Source organism: Magallana gigas, chromosome 9, assembly GCF_963853765.1.
Source record: "Magallana gigas chromosome 9, xbMagGiga1.1, whole genome shotgun sequence".
NCBI lineage: Eukaryota > Metazoa > Mollusca > Bivalvia > Ostreida > Ostreidae > Magallana > Magallana gigas.
This window is the reverse complement of record NC_088861.1, coordinates 34,984,507-35,012,438: the sequence shown is the minus strand read 5'-3', so window position 1 is coordinate 35,012,438 and position 27,932 is coordinate 34,984,507. Positions and strand designations below refer to the sequence as shown.

General features: G+C 34.5%; 2 long non-coding RNA genes across 2 annotated transcripts; one reads left to right on the top strand and one right to left on the bottom strand.

The window, feature by feature from the left end:
- Positions 1-29: 29 nt before the first annotated feature.
- On the bottom strand, positions 30-26,144 carry LOC136271578 (uncharacterized). The gene is made up of 3 exons (XR_010709509.1): positions 26,020-26,144; positions 19,900-19,968; positions 30-2,955 (listed from the first exon to the last, which is right to left on the bottom strand). It is a non-coding gene; the product is annotated as an uncharacterized lncRNA (long non-coding RNA).
- Positions 22,070-27,187, top strand: LOC117692692 (uncharacterized). Its single transcript, XR_010709508.1, has 2 exons — positions 22,070-23,338; positions 23,491-27,187. It is a non-coding gene; the product is annotated as an uncharacterized lncRNA (long non-coding RNA).
- The last annotated feature ends 745 nt before the right edge of the window (positions 27,188-27,932 follow it).

Below are 27,932 nucleotides of genomic sequence, written 5' to 3'. Positions count from 1 at the left end.
AACGCATGACAAACACACAAGACATTGCATTTCTTTAATCTTTAATTGTTAATTATTTCATCAACACATGTACCGTATCGTACACAGATACAAAATCAAACATACAAACGTACAGAAAACATACACATACATGTACCAGCATATGTAGTGGACTGAATGGATGAACAAAATCACAACAGAATCAACGGTGTGTACAATGTATTTGTCAAACTGAAATAAAAAGAAATTAAAATATAACAAAATGAGCACTTGTAAACATATTTTAAAAATGACACAATTGTTAATATAAAGGTTTTACAGTTAACATAAGCCCTGAATTTCATTGTATAGCAAAAGTAAAGGCGGAAAATAAGAGAGAGAAAGGGAAATATATAAAATACACATGAATTATTTCTGATGAAAAGAATATGATTTGGATTGAACAAAAATACTATTCATCAATGCATTTATAGTGCAGCAAAACAATTTTCACTAATTTCAATCTAAAGAAAGGTTTTAGTGACACTTTAGAGTAACTTTACAAATTCAACGCAGATTTCTAAATTCATTAAAATTTTGGTACGTGTAAAATCTTGCTGAGGAGGATTTTTTTTTCTTTCCAAACAAATGAAGTTTACATAACGGGTACCATGTGTTTGAAACAAGTTTACACTTTACACTGTTTCTGCCTTCAAAATTTACACTTTACACTATTTCCTTATTAAAAATTAACTCTATCTGTTTTTCAACAGCAAATTTACATTTTACAAAATATTAGATTAAACTGCCTTACTCAACCCACCTTTATACCGGTATATAATTGCAATCTCCAAAGCCATAAAGTTTTTACACAGCATTTGCAAAATCAGGAATAAAACATGTAAATGGTTAATTTCAAAAAGCATTTGCATGGCAAATCTTTTCACAATACACCAGTAATAAATGTAAAACACAACTTTACACTTAATTCCTTGTACACCGTACATGTACAAGTACTTGTTTGACCAACAATATCATTGTTTGGAAAATTAAAATTGCATTTTGGGGGTAAACCCAAATTCTGTTGATCAGACTGTAAATAATATTGTGGTATCATCTATTCTGTTTCCATAGAAACATGACTTTTTTTTTTGCATATTGGGTGATCGTATCTGATTGTACAGTTTCAGTTTGTAAGTAACATACCCTGCATTCTGTGTAAAACAACTCATCAAAATGGTGGTGACTGATGTATATAATAAAAGATGGAGAGAAAAATACAACCAAAATATTCAGGGTTTTTGACAATTGGTATAAAAAAAATAGTATAAACACAGGGTTTTTTTTATGAACAATAACAAAACATAAAAAGTTTTTATGTGAAGATTTGATGATTTTAAAAAACTGAACTTCATGTAAAGAAAAAACCCCAAAATCTCATGTCATATTACTAACCACAAATAAAATCTACAACAAAATTGATGAGCTTAAAAAAGCTTTAAATATTTCTGGTTAGCTCTGATAAAATGTGTTGGATGGAGAAAAACAATATGAAGTTGTATGACAAATCTGCCTTGGTATTACATGAAAAGTAAAAATTGCAATATGGTAATTATTTCAAGATTATAACAAAAAGTTTTGGTGGGGGGTGGGGGTGTTAAAATGAAATCAGAGGAACCAGCTGATGAAATGTTGATTTTGGGATGCACTGAGAATTCTTGCTCTGAGATTTCACCTTCTTTCCCAAGTGAACACATGAATGGTTTGTAAATCGATCTAGTCTAGGACAGAATCCACATATAAAATATAAAACCATTTTAAAATACTAAACTCTACAGTCTATGCATTTAGCACTTTAATCTGGGAATTGATTGCTTGTGTATACTCAGTATATACCACAGGAATACAAAAATAAATCAATCTTTGCACGCAAAAAATCATGTCTTCCTCATTTTCAGGATACATGTATTTGAGATTATGAAGTCGCCTTTCGAGATTTGATACAAAGCAATGAGGAAATATTTCTGCATTTAAAAAAAACTTCACTTAATAAAAATTTTTGAATAATTTTGTTGTGAATTTGTGACCTTATTAAAATACATTGACAATGTGAAAAGTATTTGCAAAAAATAAACAAAACAAAATGGTTCAACATAAACTAAAATGTTATCTTAAAGACAGTTTCTGTGTAACACGTGTTTCTTGTTTACCTTCCTTAATCACATTTCTATGGTATTATGTCTTATATAAATCAATAAGCATGTGTTGAAATGATCAAGTAATGCACAAATTATTAAAGCCTTTACTAACAAGTTGGTGAAAGTTGCATATGGTATAAATAATACTTTTTAAAGTTACTTTAACACTAATTAAGTCTCTCACACCCATCCAAGTCTATCTACATGTACAATCCCTCGGAACAATCAATTTTTCAATGTTACATGTACTCATTACAAAATACCGGAATACACGTTATGAAACACATATCAGAGCAAGGAACAGATTGCTACATCTCTAAGTTTTATCAGTCTTTTGTGTTTTTTTTACATTGACAAACCCAAGTTTTGCTGAAATCAACAAAAAAATGTTGCATATTCTTACATACATGTACAAGCATAATAAATAATTCTATCATAATCATTCTTAAAATGGCATGGACTTAGCACTTGTATTTGGGATATAAAACCTTCCTCATCATCAGACATTAATTCTGTACTTTTTTTGGAGTGAAAAACAATGTTTTTGAACAACAATGATTTTGAAAAAAAATCAACATAACGAACATAACCAAATGTCAAATTAACTTGTACAATGAATATGTCAAGGTTATCAGATCCAAGTATCAGCCTGCTCCTTTGAGTCTCTAAACATTTCAAGTAAGTAATCGAAAAAAATGGACATCTTTCCATTTGTCTGTTTATCAATATGACATCACATTACTGTGCATAACTGTTACGATCTTAATCGATGTCTTGCCACTGCATTAAAAATTCTAATCTGCAAAATACAATTTGAGTCATGAACTATCAGTTAGGTTTTTTAACTAGATAAAAACAGAACAGAAGATATTTCAGATCAATATTATCACCTACATGTAGCATCACTATGAGTTTTTAGAGGTTTCTTTTTATTTAATTTGAAATACTAAAAATAACTAGAGACGAGCTCGTTGCAAGCAACGATTAGGTTTTCCGTCGTAGCTGCGTCATACTTGTGACGTATTACAAAAAATTGATAGCTGACCATAGTACAATATTAGATGTGTAAACACTGAGAAACAAAGTATTATATTTCTGTGCCCGCGTAGATTTTACGGTAATAGAGAATTCGTCTGGATCTGCATCGGTCCTGTGCAGTATGAATCGGGTGAGGGAATGTTGGCGTAAAGTGTATAAGGTAAAAGGTTGGGGCGCGCTGTGGGCCGTAAGCTAAAACGAAGGGTAGGTTTGCCGTATTCCCGAAGGTCCACCAGTATACAGTTCCAGAGAAATAAACAGGCAATTGATGCAGGATTCCACATTATTGGACGAGACTCAACGATGGCAACATTATAACAATTTAACAGACAGACATGTTACAAACAAGTCGGATATGGCCAGAAGTGGCCTCCGGACTCAAGACTCTGGGAGAGTCGGACGTGGCCGGGGCTGGCCGCCGTATTCCAGACTGCGCATTGACAATTGTACATAACTAATTATAAGAATCTTAACAATGAGTATAAATTGACAGGTAATGATATAAGTAAGCTGAGTGAAAGGTTCACAGATATAAAATAATTAGATAAACTCAATGAGTCTTTGATGTCCAAGAAATGAAAATCTGATAATTGCACAATGTTGTTTTAAGAGATTAACAGTCCTTGAGACATGACACTCTGTCTCTTTGAAATCACATATAAAGTCTGAAAAGTGTCAATCACTAAATAAAAAAGTAACTATGTAAGAAATAAACTGTGAGAAAAAATTACGAAACAGATGTTGAATTTTACAAGTAAAGTAAAAAAAAAATTATAATTGAACAGTGCATTTTGCACGATGATACTACATGTTTATAAGCAAATACAGATCTTAACACGTTGTCTCTAGTTTGATTCGCCGCATTTTATTCACAGAGTGGGACTGTGGTTATGCCCGGTACGAAGGTAAAAAGACCATTGGCAAACGTTTTACACGCATTTTTATCGAACGCAAGCGCCAATGAATCTCTTAGTATATATGCGGAGATCCTGGAAATTTTACAAGGGGTTTTGAAGAATAATTTTGTATTTCGAGGAGGGGGAATATGCGCGGATCAGAAAATTTTTCCGGGGTGGGGATGAAAAGTCAGACGGTTATTTGAGTTTGCCAAGGGATGTCCGAGGCATATTTGGTAAGTTTATAATGTACACGTAATTGACAGAAATTTCGCCGGGGGGGGGGGGGGGGGGGGGGTCTGGAACCCTTCCCCTTCTAGATCCGCGCACGCAGAAGACCGATGCCGGTAATTTTACTGTAATTTTAACCATTTTTATTTAATTATTCATGTTCATAATTATCAAAAACCAATATTATTTTTCAAAGCAGTTAAAACTTAAAACTTAAGATACGAACTATTTAGTCTCGGTGAGTATTGCGTCCGCGTACGAAAATAATGGCAATTTTCAAGAAATTCGGATGGGCAATCTGTGTCCTAGGTCGTCCATCCGATTCTTTTTCTGACTAAAAGCTACAGACCTGCAGTTAGAGATTGTCAAACTCTTATTGATTATGTCAATTTGTTTGTCTCAAAGAATCATTTTTTAAATATATAAAGTTTTACCTTAAAAAAATAGAAATCGGGCACAATTGTCAATGTTAGCAATTTACAATTTTATGGTCTAATAATATTTCAAGAAACAACTCTTCATTGCTTTATCCGAAATATTGCATGAAAAAAATTTACATCGCATTTTTTAAATTACAAAAGGATATTCAAAATGAACCGATTAACCGCTAACAAACAGACATAAAGACAGATTGAGAACCAATTTCTTCTCTCTTTTTTTTTTTTACATCAAAAGAAATTCAAAAATAAATCAAACAAGTTGCTGTCCTTTAAAAAAGGACTACAATACGTGGACCATTTGTATGTGTTTCCAACGAAGAAGTGAAAGCCTTAAGATTATCAGAGATTTCACCGACTCTAGCCCTCTGCTTTTAACCACTAAATGTTACGTTGTATTACGTATACATGTATGTATAGCCCTGACTTTTTATCTCAGAATTTAAAGGATTCATACTTCTAAAATAATTATGATCTATCTATGAATGAAGTTTGCATGTACAGTATCAGGCATTCGGTGAATTCTACTATTTGCGCACACATTACGATTCGCACTACTTTGTTAACTATGCAGTGACAGTGTTGTGTAAATTAAAAATTTCATATGATGCATTTTTCTTGAGATTTAAACTTTTATACAGTGACATAATTATTCAATCATACTTAAATGCTTAAAAAATTTAATCGGGAAGTACTTTAGCCTCGCATACTATAAAAGTAAAGTTAAGTTACTTGTGTATTCGGAAAACAACAAAACATTGCAAATTATGCTATTTGTTGCATGTTGTAGTTTCGGCATAACATTAACTTATTTCATGATACTGATAGTTCATATCACATGCCAATCATTTTTTAAAAGGAATACTTTGTTTCTGTACTGTTTACCGACAACTTTACAATTACAGCGCCTTTGAACTTATGTGTGCATATGGCACGGAATCCCGATCCCTATCACAGGGGCTCGTCACGAAGTTTTTTCAACCTTTTATATATACCACCTCTATACTTTAAGTGTATTTTATAGTATAGAGGTGGTATCTATAAAAGGTTGAAAAAACTTCGTGACGAGCCCCTGTGTCCCTATTCAGATAAACGTGTGCTAGCCTGGTTCCCTGAGCTACCCATTACGCACAGGAACCAGGCTAGCTCATGCGCAGGCTGAATTTTCCCCATAGCATCCGGTTTAACCTCGCTTATATATTTTCTGCGTGGACCTCAGGGTCCACGCAAATATATTTTTCTCTGTATGCGTTAATGAAAATGTAGATCAACAAGGGGTTCTTTTTCGTGCAAGCACCCACTTAACAAATTGTTACACGGGTCTACAACGATGACAAATATCGAAAAGGCAATATTGTGGGTGAAGGATGAATGTGTAGTTTGTTTTTTAAGTTTATTTTTGATACATGTAATTATATTTATCTAGATCGGTTATGTTTGTTAATTTGTTTTGTTTATTAAAGAGGGGAATAAAGAAATGAGTAATTTCCAAGCACGTAGCATCGTTTTGGAAAGTGTGGGGGGGGGGGGGGGGCAAACTCATCCAACAAATCTTGACAAGCAAAAAAATAAAAAAAAAAAATTCCAAAATTTTCAAAATTTCACTCATAATTTCATGATTTTCATACCATTTTTTTACATGCTACCAAAATGGGAAGGGGGAGGGGGGGGGGGCAACTCCATGATAATTCAATTTTTTATGTAAATTTTATAAAAATAGTTTGCTTCGAGAAAAAGTGGGGAGAGGACATCTTTATGTCATATAACATGTGAAACTGATTTCATTCCACCCACAAGCTTGAAATAATGAAATAATTTTAAATATAAATAGACGTCATAAATCCCATATCAAACGACATATTACCACTTGATTCTGCGCGTCTTTTTAATGAATTTATAAACAGCGGCAAATTCTAAAATGTATTTTTAAAGGTAATGTTAGCTGCAAGTCTGTAGACCTTGTATGAAAAATTTCGGATGATAGTCAATTTTTTCCGGGATACAGACCGAGAGCTACATATATGCAGCTAAGGTAACTAAGAATGATTCCAAAAAAATACTTTGTTCAGTAATGCAAGCTTTTAAGAAAGCAAGACTTATATTTGTTTAAAATATAACACCCAAATACTTCGTCTTACATTCGCTATTTGTAGAACAAGCAGAACCAGTATCAGTCTGACCGGCCTCACCATATACATTGTTGGAATTTTATTGTCCTAGCATTGCATTGCTCTGCATGTACACAATTTCTTTTAAAAATTAAACACTTAAAGTGTTCATCTATATGGCTACACATAACGTACACACGTGATTCAAAATAACCCACACGGAAAACGGTAAAGAATTCAGTCATTGAGTCTACATTTTATAGAACTTGTAAAAAAACACATTGCGGGTCTGAATGTTTGTTGATATGTCAATCTATCAATATACAGTTTGTTAATTATTTTCGATTGCTAAGGCTACAGCGTATTTGATGAACAGTGAACAAAATTTTTCCATGCCACTTTTTTCCATGGAAGATAGAGAATACAAGTATAAAGCATTTATAACATTTATTTAATTACCTCTTTAGAATTGTGTATGGAATAAATAATTTATAAGTTGCTGCTGAAGGTTGTTTGGTATTTTCGTTTGTAGAAGTTTTGCAAGTAAAAAACCTGAAACGCGGGGCAAGTCATAATTAACATCCCTAATAACCGTAACTTAAAACTAGCGGCTTTGGATTCAAATATTATCCTATACGAATATTAAGTTCACTTTTTAAAATCATCTCCACGATGATAATTATATTATATCCATCGAAAATTGCCAGCGTACATTGTCATGTCAGTAATACACATTGTGCTTTATATGACGGCCGTGTATACGTATTGTAGAAAAGTTGAGTTTAATTACCATGCATTGGAACCATTTTATTAACACATCTCCCAGTACTGAAACAATTCAAAATGTCTCTGTTACAGTAACACAGTGGGGCGTTAAACGTGTACGTCCAGCTCTACAAGCACATTCACTATCGTCTAGACGACGGCCTGAATACAGCTAGCGACTCTCCTATCGATCGGTTACCTGAGTCTTGTAATGCATCTAAATATAGACAGGGACACAGTTATGAAACAAACAACAAAAATAAGGTCAAAGAGGTTTATCTATATGAAATGAAAATGTACATATGTATAAAAACATTTGGGAATTTTATGTGGAATTATTTTTGCGTGCTACATGTCTCAGTTAATGCATTACAAGAAACCCTTTCATAACCTCATAAACGTGCGCACCCCCACACAAAATGGACCGAACTGACACGATTGTTTCTGCAAATACTGACTATAAATTACGAAAACATTAAATTGAATACTATAAAAGGATTCGAAATTAATTTCTTTACAACTTTGCTTCAATAATGCATTAGAAATGTTTATTCCTTTTTAAGTTATTGACAAGAAACTTTGGACGCCTCTAACTCCCTAATTATAAGGGCCAGCCCCTTTTTCGGTATACCGAATGAAAGGTCTGGGTAAGACCAAGAACTTTTAAAATACATGTTATAACAAATTTTTATCAGGTAAAAAACTATTACGGAAAATACGCGAATTTTTTTGATTTTTTTTCTTACCTTTGTTTCAACATCCATACCAACCCTTTTATTTGCATTTAAATAATAAATAAAATATATCTCGCACAAATTCAATGTATTAGCTTCCAAACCAGCCCATCTTTGAGACTCTGCCAGTCATCGTTAAAGCTAAACCCCCTGGACAAAAGAAGTCGTTAAATTTTACTAAAAGGGGAATAACTCAAAACCGGGTAGGTATTTTCCTCAACTAAAATATGCAACGTCAACATCACGCGGCATGTTATCAGTCCTGAAAATTTCAAAACAATCGGTGAACAAACGAGCGAGATATTAAGGATCAAAGTTGGCGTCTAGAAGAAAAAAAAAATAACTAGACACGATCTCGTTGCGAGCAACGAGGAGGTCTTCCGTCCGATTTTTAAAAGGTAAATCACGTCATCGACTTTAATTTTCGACAACAAAACATGATATGGAAATAGGAGTGAAGTACTAATGCTTACCTGTAATGCTTTTTATAAGTTCTCTTACGTTGCTTTTTTAAATACTTGCATTTCTTTCAATTGAAATAGACAAGATTAAACTTTTTTACCTCTGGCCCCTAATATCCCTAGTTAGGTAACGCATGAGAAAATCATTATATTGTAAGGATATATAAACGTATTATACCTAAAGTCTGTCCCAAGATATTTTTGCCACACATTCTCTTAAATTATTTGATATTTGTAAATATCTCTTGATTCAGACGATGTTCATTCGATAGTATGAAAAAATCCCAAGATTTCCCTTTTGAAACGCCCCCTCTAGCTTGTCAGGTTTTAATACACGGCTAAAAAAAGAACGTCTACGGGGATTTTGCATTGCATCAGCCATTATAAAGCCCGGATGATAACTTTAAAAAATTGTGCTAGATATTCCGAAAGACTTCCGAATTGAGGAAAGATGTAAACATTCCCCATTATAAATATCCGTAGGAAATCTGTTTTCGATCCTGTGAATGTTTACGAAGGAAAAATGGTAATTTGTAAATGAAGTTTGACCCCTAAAAACGTTATTACCTAATTACGTAACACATGTTAAAATCAATAGATTTCTTGGATACATAACAGTTGAGATCGACACAAAATTTTAAATTTTGTTTAATTCATGTGATTTTGAATGACAACAGTTGTGAATGGAATTGGAGATCATTGTGGAAAATAAGCAGGTATTGAAAATAATTAATGCACATGATCATGCACATGACAAATAAAGTGTCTTACACATGTAAATCTTAATGTTAAAGCTGCTTGGTCCGATTTTCAATAAAATAATTGTACGCTTTTAAACGATGGTTATGCTAAGTATGTGTGCAATAATATACGTTGCAGTACATGTAGTTTCCCCTGTCAATTAAGCCATATTTCAATGAAAAAATTATGTACATGTTGAAACTCGTTGAATCCGGATGTTGTTTATTACGGCATGCTGCCCAATCCGGCGACATTATTCAGCCCCTTGACATTTTCCCATCATTTTTGTTTAAAAAAAATTTGTGCAATCCGGATCCTATCTATTCTGTTAACCGGCGCAATGAAAAAGCCTACTGCATATTATTAGTGAGAGTTATCTCCCGTAGTCCGTCCACTTAACGATCGATTGGCCTTCTGCGAGATATTAATGCTCAATTATTGACCAATTTTTCTGTCGTTGCTATTGATTTAAACAACTGTTAATATAGATCCAAAGAAGCAACTTTTTTCAGTTAATACCGTAAAGTCTTGTTATGAATTGCAATGGGATAATTAGATTATAGTTCACCCAATTTTTTTCAGGCCGTGATTCAGGATACTGCGGGAGTAAGACTGCCGATATCGTTTGTTATCCCCATTGCATGGCTACACGTACAGAGTTGCATATTATTCTGTCAAAATGCTCAATTTTTTTTTTATATATAAAATTCTCATTTATATTAATATTTATCTATTGTTTCCCTGCATCAAAACAGTTCTCGCCATCAGGTATTTCAGCCACCTGTTGACTTGTTAATGTTTTGTTTAACAATTTACGGTTAAGCATGCACTTTTCAGGTAAATCGGATGTTTGAAAGATTATCAATAACGACGATTTAATTCAAGGATTTCCATCGTATGTATTCCGTTATGGATTCATTGTTTGAAAAAAAAATATTTAAAATGAAAATTTGTACCGTAAATAAGATCGATGAAATCTAATATAATTCAGAACAATTGAACATTTTGCAAGAATACACGATCAGGACCTACTGCATTAAATACTAAAATTAATTTGCAACAATATCCTCTAAACCGGATGTTGCCTAATCCGGCCATTTTTTTTTCAGTACCACCCTCCGCCGGATTAGACAAGTTTTGTTGTGTATTCGCAAAATAATCGACATAAAAGGGTTTTGCGTTTTTTCGCCGCGTGTTTGAACTGGGCACTTACGTCGAAGCTAGTATGATTGTATTACGACTTTGACATCTGTTTTTTAGCTCACCTGAACCGAAGGTTCAAGTGAGCTTTTCTGATCACCCGTTGTCCGTCGTCCGTCCGTCCGTCTGTCCGTCTGTCTGTCCGTCCGTCTGTAAACTTTTCACATTTTCAACTTCTTCTCAAAAACCAGTGGGCCAAATTTAACCAAATTTGGTACAAAGCATCCTTATGGAAAGGGGGTTATAAATTGTAAAAATAAAGGGCATAGCCCTTTACAAAAGGGAGATAATTGCGAAACAGTAAGTATAGGGTGCATGTCTTTAAAAATCTTCTTCTCAAGAACCACTGCACCAGAAATGCCAATATTTACACAAAAGCTTGTATATATAGTGAAGATTCTAAATTGTAAAAATCGTGACCCTCGGACCAAAACTGGGGCCCCAGGCGGGGTTCAAAGTTTAACATAGAAATACATAGGAAAATGTTTTAAAAATCTTCTTCTCAAGAACCACTGCACCAGAAATGCCAATATTTACACAAAAACTTGTATATATAGTGAAGATTCTAAATTGTAAAAATCGTGACCCTCGGACCAAAACTGGGGCCCCAGGCGGGGTTCAAAGTTTAACATAGAAATACATAGGAAAATTTTAAAAAAATCTTCTTCTCAAGAACCACTGCACCAGAAATGCCAATATTTACACATAAGCTTGTATACATAGTGAAGATTCTAAATTGTAAAAATCGTGACCCTCGGACCAAAACTGGGGCCCCAGGCGGGGTTCAAATTTAACATAGATATACCTTAGGAAAATGTTTAAAAAATCTTCTTCTCAAGAACCACTGCACCAGAAATGCCAATATTTACACAAAAGCTTGTATATATAGTGAAGATTCTAAATTGTAACAATCGTGACCCTCGGACCAAAACTGGGGCCCCAGGCGGGGTTCAAAGTTTAACATAGATATACCTTAGGAAAATGTTTAAAAAATCTTCTTCTCAAGAACCACTGCACCAGAAATGCCAATATTTACACAAAAGCTTGTATGTATAATGAAGATTCTAAATTGTAGAAATCGTGACCCTCAAATCAAAACTGCAGCCCCAGGCGGGGTTCAAAGTTTAACATAGAACTACATATGAAATATGTTTAAAAATTTTCTTCTCAAAAACCACTTCACCAAAAATGCCAATACATATACAAATGGTTGTATATATAGTGAAGATTGTAAAAATCGTGACCCCTGAACAAAAAAGTGGGGCCCCAGTAGGGGTTTAGATTTTAACATATATAGGAAAATGTTTTAAAATCTTCTTCTCAAGAACTATAGTGCAACTGTTTGGGATATTACTATGCATACATGTACATCCTTAAATAATGTAGATTCAAAAAATTGTAACTCCCGGACAATTGATGGGCACAAAGAGGGGTTCAAAATTTAAACATTTTAAAAAACATAAAGGAAAAGTTTAAAAATTTTCTTCTCAAGAACTACAATGTTTTAGTTTGTGGAATTTCTATGCCTTCGCTCATGTAGATTCCTAATTGGTAAAATCGTGACCCCCGGACCAATACTGGGGCCCCAAGATGGGGTCAAAGTTTATTATAGAAATATAAAGGTAACGTTAAAATATCTTCTTCTCGAGAACTACAATGCCTCAATTTGTGAGATTACTATCATGCATACAACCTTGGATAATGAAGGTTCGACAGTTTTAAAATAGTGACCCCTGGACTAATACTAGGGACCCAAGATGGGTTTAAAGTTAAATGTAGAAGTACCGGTATATATGGAAAATGTTTAAAAATCTTCTTTTCGAGAACTACAATGCATCAATTTGTCAGATAACTACGTAAGCACCCTCAAATCGTGTAGATTCGAAATTATAAAAGCTGTGACCTCAATCTAATATTGGGGCCCCAAGAGGTGTTCAAAGCTTAGCATGGAAATATAGAGGGAAAATGTTGAAAAATCTTTTTCTAGGGAACTATAATGCTTCAGCTTGTGAGATAACTATGCAAGCATCCTTAAATAATGTAGATTCCAAATAATTAAAACTTTAGCCCTGGACTAATACTGTGGCCCCAAGAGGGGTTCAAAGTTTAACATAGAAAGATATATTGAAAATGTTTTTAAAAAGTTTTTCTCGAGAACTATAATGCTACAGTTTGTGAGATTATTATGCAAGGATCCTCAAATTGTGTAAACTCTAATTTAGTGGAACCAAGAGTTATCTTTCTTGATGTTCTGTACAGTCTGAGAGTTATTTCTCTTGAAGTGGAACTCTGCTACGTTCAGTTTTTCAGGTTGTGTACATGCGGTCCTACCGCAGTGCTACACATTTTCATTCCTATGTTACTGTTTATGTTGTTCAAGCCAACCATAAACCTCGGACCATAACTGGGTCCCCAGAAAGGGGTTCAATGTTTAAAATAGAAAAAGCATATGCTACGAAATGTAATGTTACAAGGAACTGCTGTTCAGGTGAGCGATGTGGCCCATGGGCCTCTTGTTTTATATAATCTATTATAACATATAAAATATACAGCATGACTATTTAAACAAAAATAAAGCAGTGTACATTTGTTCATTAATAGTTTTGATGTTTACGTTGTTTATAATCATTGCAAAACATGCAGGATGAATAAACTCAATCATTCGGAGGATGAAACCCAACGGTTTCCTTTTTTAAACATTCCAATGATGTATTTTGGGGGTTTTTTGTATGCCCCAAATTTATTTTTATTTACTTCGAATATTTCTAACGTTGAAAGGAGAGCACTTCTGTTTAAATACGTCTATAAATTTGTAAGATTATTCATTAGGTTTGCAAGGAAAATTATTAGCTCACCTGAGCTGAAAGCTCAAGTGAGCTATTCTGATCACATTTTGTCTGTCGTCCGTCTGTCTGTCTGTCTGTCTGTCTGTCTGTCCGTCCGTCCGTCCGTCCGTCCGTCCGTCTGTCTGTCTGTCTGTCTGTCTGTAAACTTTTCACATTTTCAACATCTTCTCAAGAACCACTGGGCCAATTTCAACCAAACTTGGCACAAAGCATCCTTAGCCGAAGGGGATTTAAATTTGTGAAAATTAAGGATCACGCCCTTTTGCAAAGGGAGATAATTAGGAATTTATGACAATTTTGGAGAAATTTTCAAAAATCTTCTTCTCATGAACCATAAGACCAGGAAAGCTGAAACTTGTGTGGAAGCATCATCAGGTAGTGTAGATTCTAATTTGTGAAAATTATGACCCCCGGGGGTAGGGTGGGGCCACAATGGGGGGTCGAAGTTTTACATAGGAATATACAGAGTAAATCTTTGAAAATCTTCTTCTCATGAACCATAAGACCAGGAAAGCTGAAACTTGTGTGGAAGCATCCTCAGGTAGTGTAGATTCTAATTTGTGAAAATCATGACCCCCGAGGGTAGGGTGGGGCCACAATGGGGGGGGGGGGGTCGAAATTTTACATAGGAATATACAGAGTAAATCTTTAAAAATCTTCTGCTCATGAACCATAAGACCAGGAAAGCTGAAACTTGTGTGGAAGCATCCTCAGGTAGTGTAGATTCTAATTTGTGAAAATCATGACCCCCGGGGGTAGGGTGGGGCCACAATTGGGGGTCGAAATTTAACATAGGAATATAAAGAGTAAATCTTTAAAAATCTTCTTCTCAGAAACTAATCAGCCAGTAAAGCTGAAACTTGTGTGGAAGCATCCTCAGTTAGTGTAAATTGATAGTTGTGAAAATAATGATCCCCGGGGGTAGGGTGGGGCCACAATGGGGTGTCGAAGTTTAACATAGGAATATATAAAGTAAATCTTTAAAAATCTTCTTCTCAGAAACTAATCAGCCAGGAAAGCTGAAACTTGTGTGGAAGCATCCTCAGTTAGTGTAAATTGATAGTTGTGAAAATAATGATCCCCGGGGGTAGGGTGGGGCCACAATTGGGGATCGAAGTTTAACAAAGGAATATATATGGTAAATCTTTAAAAATCTTCTCAGAAACTAATCAGCCAGATGATTCTTTATAATTGTTAAGACTTTGGCCCCAGGACAATTCTTTGGCCTCACAAGAAGGTTCAGAGTTTGATTTACGTTTATATCCCATATATAAACAATTGTTAAGGATCTTTTTGAGAACTGCAATACTCAACATATGATATGACTATAAAATCATCCTGTTAGAAAAGGGACTAATGATTATAAACATAAGAATATCCAGGGGAAAAATGGATTTTATTTATACAGGATCTACATGTATTATTGTACATTGTCCAGATAGTTTGTATTATGACTCCGTTAAGCTGATTTTATCATACCTATTGTTCCTCAGGTGAGCGATATGGCCCATGGGCCTCTTGTTTGATACTGTAATGGCCGACAAATCGGAACATGCAGCTTGAAGAAATTTCTCAACTTGTTATACCTCGAAACTTTATTTCAAATCAGGCACCAAACAATGAAGGGAAATGGAAATATTCGGCGGATCCAAATGTTAAAATATTCTTATGATAAAAATTGGTATTTATGGCAAACAGATTAATCATTTTTTATCTCTTAAAGATATAATCGCACCTGTGTTTTGTATCCATCTCATTTAAACTCTTTGTAGCCAAATCTGTCAAAATTCGTGGTCGTTTCACCCTCTTGTTGCAACCCCAAACCCCGCTGAAATGTTCACAATCGATGCGCTGATGAACGAAAGACTCGACCAGAAAAACTTGCTGCATGGGCCGTCTAACATTATTAATTTTAATGATGAATTCAGAAACTTTTACATTTCAAAAAGTGTCATTTTTTGTTAAGTTACAGGAACATTGTCATTCATGCACATAAAATTTGTACAAATTAAGTTATAAGTTATTCAACCAGTGTTTGAAATTTGAGACCGTTCTTGAAATATTTGGGAAAGAAATTTTAGGGGTCATCCTTTCATCTTTTTATCGGGCCCGTGTAACAAATTTGAGCCATTTCCGAATAAATGTGTGCACAAAATCGTTAATAAAAGAATGCAGGTAACGGGAGCTTTTAACACGGGAGCAGGGAGTGCTTTAAAACTCATATTTACATGTATTAATTTACCTTGTAAAATTATCAGTCATAGGCATTAGATAACTGATATTGCCTGATTGGCGAATTTGATTTGCCTATTGACTCCATGACATCTACAATTTCGCTTAGTTAAACGTACACATTTTAAAAAAATTGTATATAACACTGGCGTCGGAAGCAAATTGAAAGTGGGGGGGGGGGGGGGGCTAGACTAATCCCAAGAAATATTGAGAAAAAAGTAATTCCCAAAATCATGGAAATCCTAATCCGTGGGGGGGGGGGGGGGGGGGGGGGGGGGGGGGGGGGGCGCTGGACTGCATCTGAATCCAACTTCTCAGTCTTTCAAGGTATATTTAGGAACAATAATCTTTCCTGCGAGAAAAAGTGGGGGGGGGGGGCGAACCCTCTATCAGGCTATGTTTGTAATGGTATAACTTTGCCAAAAAGTGGGGGGGGGGGGGGCTAAGCCCCCCCCCCCCCTAGCCCCCCCCCCCCCCCCCCCCCCCGGTTCCGACGCCTATGTATAAGCATGTACTCCAATCAGGTGTTGTACTTTACAGAACGTTTTTTACGCGATCGCCGAGCGCTTCTTTTTGGGGAAGAACAGTCCTAATCAGACAGCAAATACATAATACAACATACAGACGTTTTTATTAATATAATTATATATAACTTATGAATAAACTATTTAAGTGTGCTTGAATATGCAAATTTTAAAGCCAATTCGATTTGTATTAGACAATTAATCTACTAAGTCTAGTGTTCGCTACTCGATCTTCAACTGTCCGAATACAGTCAAAACTTTTACAATGAATGTACATGTACATTACATTTTTAAAACTCACATATTCTTTCAGAATCAAAAAAAATTAATTTATAAATGAATAAAATCAGCAATGAGTTTGCTTTTTAATGAATCTGACTACCACTGAGAAGAGGTTATACCAATATTGTGACCCTTATTATTTTACGGCCTGAATGTAAATAAAACATCAACTTGTTTAAAAATGGTTTGTTTTATCGTGCCCGTACCTACCGCAAGCATGTAACATTGGACTTCTTAAGCTGCCTTATCTCGAACGCTTTTTAAATATATTTCAACTTTTACTTACTACATCCTGATTAACTCTCTCTCTCTCTCTCTCTCTCTCTCTCTCTCTCTCTCTCTCTCTCTCTCTCTCATAACTCATAAAAATTCTAATATTTTGTTAGCCAAATGAAGTATCACATTATCATAGATATGTGAATATCGCCTATATTTTGTTGAGATTGGTAGTGTAATGCATTTAATTCTCAGCAGCAAAATGTCACAAACGGACACAAGTGAATTTATTTACATTTCAAATCGTACGACTGTAAAACGTACAATTGTATTATATTCATTGATGGCAGCTTTTTTTCCCTTTATTATACGAACTTTGATTTAAATCAATGGTTTGATGCATCGTTAACCAATATAATTGGAAATGAAAATAACAACGTATCAATGGGCATTGGAATGTGTGATAACGTATAAACACGAGAAGCATGTGTCCTACAGTGAATCGGCTGTCCACTAGCGCGGCATCTCCTCGGCCCGTGTCATGAAAATGTACACTCAACGTGGTGGGTTTGAACTGTTAACGTTTGCAGTTTGATAACTGATTTTATTTTCCAACAATAAAACTGTTTCATGACATAGACAAGAACACAAAGAACGCCTTTTTTTCAATGACAGCCATACTATCTATTTTTTTTTTAATTACGAGAGCAAAACAGCAATACTTCGTAGGTAATAATATAGTCTTTTTTCTATTTACTCTTTAATATCGTTAAAATCTGAATTCATTGTGTTTGCAGCTACATAAATAAACCAGTGTGTGCATTACAACAATGCGTATATCTTGTGTATTGGATAACGGCAGACCGCTCGCTAGTCCAGCCGCAACCTATTTTCTCGGCCACGGGCAAGGATCGGATACGTATAATTGTTTACATACATGAAGCTCGGAATACAGCTAGCAAGATTTTAAATGCGACTCAAATACATTGCATAGAAGCAATTCTTATACACATAATATATTTCCCTAGAAAAGAGTTAAACTGTTTAAACACTTTCCGAATGCAAGCTAGTACACTGTCTATGGTATTAGGTAAAGGTATAATCTTTTTTATTTACTATTAAAATCATTAAAATCGGAAGTTTTGTGTTTGCAGCTACATAAAAAAAACCCCATGTGTGCATTACAGCAAGACGCAAATCTTGTGTATTAGATAACGGCAGACCGCTCGCTAGTCCATTCGTGACCTATTTCCTCGGCTGCGGCAAGGGATCGGAAACGTAATTGTTAACATACACAGTTCGGTATACAGCTAGATTTTAAATGCGACTCAAATGCATTGCATAGAAACAGTTCTTTTATCCTTAATGTGTTTCACTAGAAAATAACTAAAATGTTTAAACACTTTCCGTGTGTAAACCGGTACCCTTTATGTCAGTTATACGCACAAATACCCCGTTTATTTGCCAAATAAAACACAAATACATGGTAACAAGTCTGGCTTTTTACACTCATATTACGCAATACCCGAACAAAATATTATTGTAACGACATTAATAAGATCATAATGAACAACTTTTGCAGCGACAGCCATATCGAAATCTTAACCGCTTTTGAGTTATAAAGTGAAAACTTTGAAGGGTTCTAGGTCCTTAATTTGAGGGGCCAGCCCCTTTTTCTAAGAGTCAAACAAAAGATCTTGTAAATATAAATTTTTGTTCTTCTACATGTCTTAACAAAATATTTGTGAGAAAAAAGATAATCTAAGAAAACCAAGCAAAATCACAACGCTTTTTTCATCTCATTTTTCGAGCCCTACCGAGCTTTAGCGCCTTTTGTGCCTGAAATTTATTAATGCCTTATTACATATCTACAATCTTTTGTCTATCATTCCTGAAATTTTGAACTTAATATCTTTTATAGTTTTTGATAACTCTCTTGGACAAGCCGACACTCTGAAAATCAAGAAAACGTGGATATTTCAAAAACGGAAATGACGTCATCAACCAAAAAAATTTCCGATCAAGTTTAAACTAATGTCAATAAGATCTGCAAATTTTATTAAAATCGATCAAACAGTTTTCGAGTAATCGCTGACACAAAATCGGTAAGAAAAAAAAAGGAGAAGAATGAGAAAAAAAAACCGAAGAAAAACAATAAGGTCTTCCGTTGGAAACGGAAGACCTTAATAAGAAATTTGAAAATTTTTCAGAATAATAGCAAGGTTTTCCGCTGAGAGCGGAAAACCTTAAATATCACGACCTTTTATAAAGTCTTATTATTTCCTCTTTCTTTATCACATTCAACACATTATTTTATAGCAATGATATTCATAAACAAAACAATGAATAGCTTTCTTTTCTTGTTTAGGCTGATACAAATAATTATACATGTATTTACCTCCTCCGAGCGTTTTCTTGTCTTTTCCTTTAGTAATCTGATTGTGTTTATAATGCAACTGACATACCCAATACTGCTGCAGCTCTAAATACCAGTATACAATTTTTGCATACTGTTATTTTGAAAATAACCATTCTTTCTACTGTTTAAAACTTCTTTTATTCGACTGTAATTTTTAACAGCGTTGGATGCATGGTGACAGATTTGTCAATTAATGGATTGTGTTTAAATCATTATATAGAGTTTTACTTCACACTTTACCCTAAATTTTGCTCGCTATATACGATATGAATAAATTTGAACAGATTCAAAGAGAGATGTAAATATTCACATTGAAATGCTTTTATTTCTTTGATTGCTGATTCATTCTTATAATGGAGATATCAATCACTGCACCCAAAATTCACACTTGCAACAGAAAGTACCCATTCTGCAATGTTTGTTACATGTACCTCCACACCCATACGAACCACAAAGCTCTAGATAAAAGGGTATCAAATATCACACTATTACACACGTACATGTAATTAGTAAGATAATATTATAGACATCACAAAGAGCCAGAACAATGTCCCTCATACACATTTATACTGTGAGACTTTGTCATTTATATATGTCGCTGGTAAATACATACCAGGTTGATCCTGAGGATACCCTTGGTAGTTGACATTGATCTGGATCACGTTGATCAGAGCCAGGTCCCCTACAACAAATAATCATCATCATCATCATCATCATCATCATCATCATCATCATCATCATCATCAACAACAACAACAAAAACACAATTCATCATTATCGACATGTTTTAAATTTGATCATAAGATAGGGACAAAAAACATGTTTGTTTATATGCATGCATGTTGATATGCATATTCATTTTTGAGAACAGGAAGTGCACTGTAGCTCTATACAAAACGGGATTATCAAAAACACTTTCAGACATGTGGTAAACTTTTATTTTTCAATTAAAAAAATTCATAACCTATTTAAAATTGAATTGCCGCTTTTATTATTTTATTGGGTTATACGCAATTTTTTTTAACTCCTATGCTATATGCCTGTACATGTACATTTAAAATAAACAAAATGCAATGATAACATTTCATAAGTATAGCATTCTAATTGTGCAATTATGCAAAAATCCATCTGGTTATCCTACTGTGCATATGCCTAATTGAAAATTCATATTCACAATGCAGACACTTGATATGAAATGTCATTCTTTCCCCACATAATGCCATAAAGGAGAGTGTTTATCGCTACTTCAGTCAAAAGAGCACTGGGTTTTGTTATTGATTGCAGTCTCATCAGATTGCTGGACTGTCCCTGTCCCGGATCAGCAATCTATGGTTTAACCATGAAATGTCAGCGAGAGTCCCTTGGAAATTCTAACTCTCCCATAATCTGGCAAGCAAGAACAGAGCAGTTGACACACTCCACAAAGGAGCATAACTAAATATGCTAATGTCTACATGTCTGATGGATCTCAACACAATCAAAGAGTTAAGTGATATGAGAGAGAGAGAGAGAGAGAGAGAGAGAGAGAGAAAGAGAGAGAGATATCGTGTTATCATAATTTGCACAAGTAGAGTAGAAGAGGAAGAAGGGAAGGATGTGGACTCTAAATGAATACAACTGTTACAAATGTTACGTAAAACACTCATATATGATTTTTAAGACTTCTTAAAATATTTTATGCATATTGAAAATTTCTGTTAAGTTTGCGAGAGTTATCCTTCCTGCGGTATTGTCAAAGTTATACAGCATCTTCATATATGGACACAAAATCAACGTCGCTGGATGTAACCAATGAATTTATTTCGCGGTAAAATCTTGGGAGCGTCATTTTAATAGCGTGGGTTCTCACTTTCTTTTAGGACGCCGATAGCTAAGCATTGAAAATTTTCAAAGCGACCTGTAAAACGGTAAGGTTTATATTTTTGTTTTATTTTACTTATGGAGCCCAATAAAATACTTATATTGGGTCATTCTATTGTGCGCCGCTTTCAGCGATTCCTAGTAAGTAATGAGTATGTTAGGTACTGTGAGGATCTTGGTCTAAGAGCAAATCATAGGATATTCTATACAGGAGTAGGAGGTCGCACTATTTCGGGCATTCTCCGCGAGGATGCGAGTTTCATTGAAAAATTAAAACCTCGTAACATAATTCTTATTGTTGGGGGCAATGATGTTCGACGTGCGACGTCTCCCGAAGAATTGGCAGCAAATATTGAATCTCTTGTATCGGTACTGCACTATTGATTTGGAGTCGCCCAGATCCATGTATGTAAATTGCTGCCACGATTTAAGCAATGTTTTGATTTCATCAGTACTGTAGATGAAGTAAATATCCTTCGTAAATCTTCTCTGCACAGATCTGAATTCGCATCATTTTGGGAGCATAATGACCTCTTCCCTTCGCCCAAGTTCAAGGCGTGTGACCATAAATTTCTTTTTGACGGCGTCCACCTCAATAATTAAGGCAACGTTCATCTCTATAGAAGTTTGCGCGGACCTTTTTTGTCTAGAATGCGTTAAAGTTTCGGGCGATGATCTATTGTAATTTCAAAGTAATCTTATATATATATATATATATATATATATATATATATATATATATATATATATATATATATATATATCCATAGCGTAATATATGTAATTTTTACATACATAATTGAGTATTATTTTATTTCTTTGTAATAAGCAAGAAATGGATTTTTTTGTATTTATATTCATCACATAGTCCTATTACCATAATTTACTAATTTCTCAAATTTGTTTTGCCACACTGAGGCAAATCTTATTGCAATGGAATCAGCACAATTTACTAGTGTTTTCCTTGGAATTTTCATATAATTTTTTTTGCCTCCCTGAGGCGGATCTCATTGCACTGGAATCAAAGCAATTTATTTGTGTTTCCTGAAATTTTTTATATTTGTTTAACCTCCCTGAGGCGGATCTCATTGCACTGGAATCAACACAATTTACTTGTGTTTTCTTGAGATTTTTCATATTTGTTTAGCCTCCCTGAGGCGGATCTCATTGCACTGGAATCAACGCAATTTACATTCTGTTTTCCTGAGATTTAGTGCCTCCCTGAGGCGGATCTCATTGCACTGGAATCAACGCAGTTCACTTGTGTTTTCCTGAGATTTTTTCACATTTCTTTAGCCTCCTTGAGGCGGATCTCATTGCACTGGAATCAACGCAATTTACTTGTGTTTTCCTGAGATTTTTCATATTTCTTTAGCCTCCATGAGGCGGATCTCATTGCACTAGAATCAACACAGTTTACTAGTGTTTTCCTGAGATTTTTCATATTTGTTTAGCCTCCCTGATGCTTGTCTTACTGCAAAACATTCAACACAAATTTATTTGTGTTTTCCTTACATATTTAATTATAACCTCCCCGACGTTTATTTTATTACTTTGTATTCAACACAATTTTATATGTATGCGTTGTTATTGGATTTTATTTTTAAATTTTCTTCCCATTTTTGCTTTCCTTAGGTTTGTCATTTAATATTCATTAAACTACACAAGAGGCATACTTAAAAAAAAAAAGTCGGATTTTTAAGTATTCCGGAATTTCATGTTTTATCATATATTTCCAGATTATATTCAGACCGGATGTTGACAATTGTTTACTAACCAATATCAGTGAATTTGTAATTTTAGTTAATTGATCGTCATCAAGAATAAGTATGCCACCAAAAAGAAGAAGCCAAGCTCGCGCAACACCATCAACTGTCTCAAAACAAAAGAAACGTAGGACATCAATGTACTTGGAAGCGGTTTCGCCAGCTTTATCCCCCGATGTACTTGAAACCATCACAGCACAGGTGACACAGCGAGTGACGGCCACAGTTAGAGATGAGTTGACAGCTCTGATAAACAACATAAACAGCAACAGTGCTTCAAATTCTCAGGGGAGTATTAGTATAAACCCTCTAGGGGCATCTAACAATGATGATAATGATGGGTTGGTAAGAGAATCTAGACATCTGGACAACGCCATTCAACACTCAGTTGAAGCGGTAGTTGTGGATCACACTGAAAAATCGCTGGTAAGTGTCCGACAGGTTTTGTTAGTACAACAGTACCAATTGATGCAAGGGTATCGGATCAAACTAAATCAAAAATTTGGTCAAACCAGTATATAGAATTTTCAAGCCTTTTGTCAAAAGACAGACAAAAGAAAGGTACATTCTCTCTACAGGTAGAAGATGGTGACAGCCCAGGCAAGCTGACAATCCACCAGGTCGAGAATGTTTCCCAAAGCGAGGTAACTCTCTCATCCATGCATGACTGGCTTACAGCATGGAATAGATTCGCTGCAATTTATTGTATGAAATACCCAGAACAACAGTCTAAATTAGCCAAGCATTTAGAATCAGTCAGAGATATTGCAGACGCTAAGGTCAATTGGAAAGCTTACGACACCGATTTTAGGATGCTTGTTGCCCAAGGACAAGTTTCATGGGGTGATGTACACATGGAGTGATATGTTAATGCCAGACTGAGGACAGCTCAATCTACAAACAAAAACAAAAGTCATAAAGATATGTCATATAGCTCTATGCCAAGAGGTGTCTGTTTCCAGTACCATTCTTATAATGTGTAACTAAGACTGTCTGTTATAGTTTAATTCCTACCTTTGACAGTGTTAAAATAATTTGAAATATAAATTATGTTCATGTCAAAGCTTTGAATGGGTTGGACATATGTATATTCCTACCTATTATTACTATATTTAGCAAGTATTAGGTTACCTTGTACATCTTGTTGGGTGGGCATATGTATATCCTTACCTATGCATGAATAGTATTTCTATGTGTTTACATGTAAATGGGACAAAGGTTTGTAAGGCATATGTATATCCTGGCAAATATAAGTCCATGTTTAAAGGTATAGGAATGCACTTTGCCACTTAAAATTTTCTCCCTCCTCTCTCCTTGGTGTCTGAACTTGATTTAATTCGTATTAATCAAGTACATGGCGCTTTCAGACCACAAGGATTATGTTTTGCATAAATTATCTAATCAATCACATCATTGATTACATCAGTAATGGGAGTTATGGATTATTATAGTTGTGAAATATTATGGCATAAAGAATCAAATATTCATAATTTTATGATTAATTTTATACTTGTTAATTATTGTTATATAATCATCTATTGTCATTTTCCTGATTATTTCAAACCAAATTTGGTTAAATAATAAAGTCACAAATGTGGCAGAGTGCAACATACCCATTTGTTATGTGATGTTTTACTGTAGAAAGATGAACGGCTCAGGTGGTTCAATTTCGAGCAGATAGAGGTTAATTATTTCATGAATATGCGTGGAATAATGCCATATGCAGTAATGGTCTATTTCAAAGATTATCAATTATGGATAAATGATTTTTAAGACTTCTTAAAACATTTTATGCATATTGAAAATTTCTGTTAAGTTTGCGAGAGTTATCCTTCCTGCGGTATTGTCAACGTTATACAGCATCTTCATATATGGACACAAAATCAACGTCGCCGGATGTAACCAATGAATTTATTTTGCGGTAAAATCTTGGGAGCGTCATTTTAATAGCGTGGGTTCTCACTTTCTTTCAGGACGCCGATAGCTGAGCATTGAAAATTTTCAAAGCGATCTGTAAACCACCTCCACCCCTCCACCTTTCTTTTCCATGAACATGTTTATAGAAAAGAAAAATCGTTGTGTATTTTTTTTGGTTTATTATTATTATTATTATTATGCATGGCGCTTTCAGACCACAAGGATTATGTTTTGCATAAATTATCTAATCAATCACATCATTGATTACATCAAGATTAATTATTTCAAATGATTATTAAGAACTTATTTACTTATAAATTTTCTATTACTGGCGTGAACGGAGGTCTCAAAGGTAGATATAAATGTAAGGTGACGGGTGCCGGGTGGAGGGAAAGAGTGGAAGCTACACTATACTATATACCATTCTTCGTACCATTCAACATTGCTGGAGGCTCAGAATATAAGGGGTCAGAGATTTATCTGCCATTTTGCCTGTTTTCTCTCAACTAAGTACCGATAAACCATTTTATAACTATATATAACTATGAAATATTGAGAAACAAATGCAAAAGAGTGGCAAAAAACCGAGTCTATTTATCATCAACTCTATAATATTCCTTTAAATGTTGATTATTAAATAATGTTATCACAGGCCAGTTATATTTACATCAGAATGGCTGGTCAATTTTGAAGGTGTGAATTCTCCGTCAATTCACTGTCAACAAAGAGAACCTCTCAAAATCGAATACACACAGTCTGAATAATATTGCAATCATTGTCCAGTGTACTGAAAATGTTCTGACCCTTAGGCAGTCGGGAACAATCCAGACACACATAATGATTATATGGTCGCAGCAGTGGCATATACATCTGACTTGTACATATGTATACATGTATATTCTTTTGTGTGTCCATTGTTGTGTGTCTTCATTTCATGTAAACATTGTGTTCATTTGCAAATAACTGCATGTACATGTTACCAGCAATAATTATTGTAAAATATAGATTGGCTAGCTTAAGTTATAATCTAAACTTTACACACCAAATTTTAGAATTCCTTGTCTACATTTATTTCATTGCTTGAATGAGTTTTAACTACAGTTTGTAATATAATTGTTCAGCTGTTGTTATTACTAAACTATGAACACCCAAAATGAAAACACGAATTCCCCAGCTACATTAAGTATTACCTCTATTTCAACATCGTAAAGATCTAAGACGCATCGAGTCAAAGCTAAAGTCTTTTTCCATGCCAATAATTACAGGCAAAAACCTGTTCGTATTTGGCGAAAATAATTATCGATTTTTTTTGCCCAGGTTTGGTTAATTCGTACATAAATTTATTCGGGTAAGGCAGGTACAAATATTTCCTAATTTTTATTTCTCAATATACAATTAGATATATATATATTTATATTTTTATCTAAGATATATGGCTTTGCATTTTAAATAGGCATTAATGTATTCAGGTAGTATTGTTGGTGGAAGTGAAAGTCTGATTTTTTTTTTTGGGGGGGGGGGGGGTGTATACATACTTTTTATTCGGGAAACTGAATCTGGTATTCTATGCTAGTGTAAATCAAGGTTATCAAAAAGAAATCTTTGACATATCGCTAGGTAAACATACATTTTCAACATTTACTATATAGGCCTTAACATGTACGTCATCAGATCTGAGCAACGCACTTTTTTACGGTTGCTGAAACATGGAATTTGAGGCAATATTTGATGGCTGTAGTCAAAAACCTGCATCACTGATATCTAGAACTAGAGCGTCTCTGAATATCTCTAAAAATTGTCAGTTTAATAGGAAGAATTCGGGATAATATATATTGTTGTATACATACGTATATTTTATTGATAAAGACAACTTTCTTATACATATATATTTCATTCATAGTGAATTAATTTCCTTTTGTAAACCGAGTGGTATTTTATGTTTGAAATTTAATTTGTTTGTTCATTTTAGAAATACATTGCCGCATCTGTTTGTGATCTCTCATGTTGACATCTCCCTCCTCTCCCTTATCCATTTTTCACAGTGATCCCCTGTTTATTGCAATTTGTTTATTTTCGTTTATCTGATTGATGGTCAGATCTTAGACTGGCGTGTCTTTGAATTTATTATGGTAATTCCCTCCTGTATCCTTTTTTGAGAATTTATGTCTTTGAGCGTTCCCCAAATTTTGGTTCCATCTTGGAGTTATTTCATTGGTCCTTTATAGAGAAAGGGGAGGAGTTGTCAAAGATGAGACATGCGGGATTGATACTTATTTGACACTCTCACTTTGGATTTCTTTTTAAAATGATGTTTCTTTAATTGTGATTTTGAACTTTAATAAATTCTAAATTTTAAAACTGGATATTTTTATTTACGTTTCATTACGTAACCAATATTACGTAATCACAACATGGTGGAGAATCTAAATTCGTATTGTGCTTCTTTTGGACTATTTTTGCGTTAATTTATTGAGTTAAAAAAACAAAGCAATGTTTACGCCTGTACGAGGACAAAACAGTGATTTCAGTACACCTCCAACTGTTATCAATATGGAAGCAGGTCTAGATGACACTCCTGTCTTCAATCCTCGAAGTTCACTAAATTATTCACGAGGAAACAGTGTTTCATCAATTTCGGACAAAGTTTCTTTGAAAAAATTCAGAGGATTTAGTTCCGAAAATGGCAAAAACTTTCTTATGGAATTCGAATCATTTTGTATATACCAAAATCTTACAACTGATGATAGACGTGTTGCAGCGCTCCATCTTCATCTATCTGGACCGGCATTGATATGGTTTAATTCGTTAGAGATCCCTGTAAAACGCACATGGTTTGCCTTAAAAAATGCGTTTACCGAGCAGTATGCAAAACAGGGAATGTTTGATCCTGATATGGTTGCAGAGAGTGCAGTTTTCGAATCTCTGAGGTTGGCATCTTAAAACCCTTGGAAGATTTTCACAGTAAGATAATGGAAAAGGGTTCCCGCTTGAAAAACCCGAGAGAGATTTAATCACAAAATTTGTCAGCGAACTGCCTGATCAGTTGGCATTTTTCGTACGGACAGCGTCCGTTAAATCTTTCAAGGATGCTTTGCAACAAGCA